At 35.4% G+C, this 3,669-nt stretch overlaps 1 protein-coding gene and 1 pseudogene across 1 annotated transcript in view; one reads left to right on the plus strand and one right to left on the minus strand.

Moving 5' to 3' along the window:
* Positions 1-3,669, minus strand: part of PIWIL2 (piwi-like RNA-mediated gene silencing 2) — a 120,599-nt gene that overhangs the window by 28,538 nt on the left and 88,392 nt on the right. The window lies entirely within an intron of this gene.
* Positions 2,997-3,513, plus strand: LOC102819256 (annotated as a pseudogene).

Genomic DNA, 3,669 nt, shown 5'->3' on the forward strand with positions numbered 1-3,669 from the left:
TGATTGCATGTTTGATCGATTTCAGACTGAAGAAGTTGGTAGAATTCTTCTATTTCATCTTCACTGGCTTTAGTGGTTGGTGCATAAATTTGAGTAATAGTGGTATTAACTGGGCTGAAGTAGTTCTCAATGTGTGTTCTAGGAACAAACACATACTCACCAGGACTTCCTATAGCACTCTCAGGGAGCTCACTAAGTCAGATATATTTTTATAATGCTATCACATTATTTGCCTTTTTTACTCTCAGTCTTTCATAAGCAGTAAAATATTCTATAAAACAAATGATTTGTGATTCAGCTCAACAGCCTGAATTCAGAAGCAGAATTTGCTTTTTACTAGCCCAGATTACTAAAGCCCATTACAAAAACAAAAAACAATGTCACTCTTTTCACTAAGATTATAGAAAATCGCTATCTTTAATTAAAATGGATGACATTAAAAGTAATGCTTATTGTCATCTGTTAAGGGAATTAATGAATACTTAAAACATTCTCACTTTAAACTTCTAATACAATAACCAGTGATAGATACAAACCCCATATAAAATAAAACAAACTTGATAATTTTTAAGAACATAAAAGTTTCCTTATGCCAAACATTTTGAGAACTGCTAGACTAGAAATATAAATCTAAATTAAAGTATTAAATAAAGCCATAGATATGCTTAAGATTGCACAGGGAGACTTCAACAGGTGGACCAGGAATCCAAATCAGCCCGACAACTAAGTGCAATTGAAAAAGCTGAATAAAAACATCAAATGCCAGAGAACTAAAAAATGTTAAGTTCAAGGCCAGAATCAGAGAAAAGATGGAGGCCCAGGGAAATAGCCCAGTATTTGATATCCCTCATTCTACATCCTCCTGAGTCAGGCTTGAATTTCTGGCAGTTAGTTGTCAAACGTACTATTGAAACCATTTTTTAAGTAATCATCTTTAAAATTTTACTTGCATGGGATATGATACTGTTTAATAATTTCCACCTTTCATGGGACACCTCTCTTTAGAATGGACACAAATATGGGTCTCTTCAAATCAGCTGGTCAGGTAGCTGTCTTTCAAATATCTTGGCATAGATGCATGAACATCTCTACTGCTGCATTATATTATTGTAGTCCATCAATTTCTGGAGCCTTGTTTTTTGCCAATGCCTTCAGTGCAGCTTGGACTTCTTGTTTCAGTATCAATGGTTCTTGATCATATGATACCTCTTGAAATGACTGAACATCGACCAGTTTGTTTTGGTACAGTGACTCTGTGTATTCCTTCCATCTTCTTTTGATGCTTTCTGAAATCTTTCAATATTTTGTACATAGGATCAATAATGTAACCTGAAGATTGACTTTTTATTCAGTTCTTTCATCTTTAGAAATGCTGATCATGTTCTTTCCTTTTGGTTTTCTAACTCCAAGTCTTCGCATATTTCATTATACTACTTGACGTTGTTTTCTCAAGATTCCCCTTGAATTTTTGTTTAGTTCTTTCAGTTCCTTATAATCACTTGAGCTTCTCTACGTTCAAGAGTTTCTTCTGACATCAGTTTTGGACTTTTCATTATTTTCTACCTTTTTAATGACTTTTTGCTTTCTTTCTTTGTGATATTCTTGAAGTCCTCTTAAAACTCTTCTGGTTTTTGGTGATAACTTTATGGTTAGCAGTTCAGTGCTATCCTACAATGCCACACCAGGTCTCCATCTTGCATTTGGGTGGTACATTTACTACAATTTATGAACTAGTATTATAATACATTATTATTAACTGTTGTCCACAGTTAATCTTAAGAGTTCACTTTGTAGGTAGTACAGCTCTGTGGGTTTTGACAAATGCATGTCATGCACGTACTATTACTTTATACAAAAGAATATTTATGTCCTAAAAACTCCCTGTGCTATATTCCTCTCGTCCTTCTTCCCAAACCCATGTCAACTGCTACTCTTTTTATTCTCTAGATTAATCTTTTCTAGAGTCTTATCACTGGAATCATTATCTTTTCAGACTGGTTTTTCACTTAGACATATACATTTAAAGTTCTTCCATGTCTTTTCATAGCTAAATAGTTCATTTCTTTTTATCATTGAATAACATTCCATAGTATGTTTATCCATTCACCTATGTTTCTAGTTATTGGCAACTGAAAATAAAGCTGCCTTTGTATGGACCTAAGTTTGCAACTTATTTGGGCAATACTCACCAGTGCAGCTGCTGGATCTTAGGATAAAGTCTATGTTTAACTTTTTAAGAAATTGCCAAACTGTATTCCAAAGTGGCTATACCATTTTGTATTCCCACCAGCAATTAACAAGAGTTCCTGTTGTTCCACATGCTAACATTTGATACTATCAGTTGTTTAGGATTTTAGCAATTCAGCACTGTGGAATAATGCATGGACCACAAGGTTGGTTTGATCTGCCAGCTCAGTGGTTCAAATTCACCAGCCACTCCTAGAACTCTAGACAGGGTCTCTCTGAGTAAGAATCGACTCAATGGCACTTAACAACAAACTAAGTGTATATTGGTGCTTTGTTTGAATTTTCAATTTCCTAGTATGGGAATCCTGGTGTGACACTGTTGAACTGAATTACTAACTTCAAATGTTAGCATCAGCTGCTCCTTGGAAACCCTATACAGGTCGCTTTGAGTCAGAACTGACTCAATAGCACTTAACATCATCCTATGATATTCAAGATCTTTTCATATGCTTATTTCCATCTACATTATCTTGTTAGGTGTCTCTTCAGGTTTTTTCCCCAATTTTGATTGAGCTGTTTTCTTATTGATTTTTAATTCTTTGTATATTTTGGATAAAAGTCACTTATCAGATATGTTTTGCAAATGTTTGCTCCCAGTTTGTAGCTTGTTTTTCATTCTTAAAAGTTTTCTTCACTAAATAGACATTTTAAATTTTAACAAACTCCATCTTATCGATTTTTTCTTTCATGAGTCATGCTTTTGGTACTGTATCTAAAAAGTCATCACCAGTAGGAGTCCTTGCCCAAAGATGGTGGCAGCCACAGAGTTGACGCTGCTTGCGAAATCCTTGGGACTGAGTAAAGAGAAAATATACAGTGTCCAAGGCAAGCGTCAGATTCCAATTCTTCAAACAATGGTCCAAGTCTAACAGTATTGACTATGACAGCAATTCATCAAGTCAAGCAAGCACACAAAGAATATTTGCTTGGGATCACTGCAGAAGAAAAAGCAGTCGTTCAGCAGTGGTTAGGGCACAGAGTAACTCAAATAGATGGACACTGTAATAATGACTAAGTCCGCACTCTCCTATAGGATATTATTTCTTAAAGATAAAGACTACCTTACAGGCTATAACTTTACCTTAGTAGATATCCTATTATACTATGGATGTCACCACTTTAATAGCTGACCAGACAGTTCAAGAAAAGGAAAAATATCTTAATGTGTCCTGCTGGTTCTGTCACATTTAGCAGCATCCAGGCATCAAGCAACATCTGCCACGTGTTTTCTTCATCAAGAATAGACTGTTCACCAATTCCCATTAAAAGCTATCCAAGCAGACCAACCTGGAGTGGCTAGAAGAACAGAAGATACTTCTTGAAAGAAAGACCTACAAGAAAAATATAAAACCACATAGGCAGACCGACTGTTACTACACGAACAAGCAACTTGCTTGCCCAGGAAACATCAAGGCAAGTGGT

Source organism: Chrysochloris asiatica, unplaced genomic scaffold (assembly GCF_000296735.1).
Source record: "Chrysochloris asiatica unplaced genomic scaffold, ChrAsi1.0 scaffold00064, whole genome shotgun sequence".
In the NCBI taxonomy this organism is placed as follows: Eukaryota; Metazoa; Chordata; class Mammalia; order Afrosoricida; family Chrysochloridae; genus Chrysochloris; species Chrysochloris asiatica.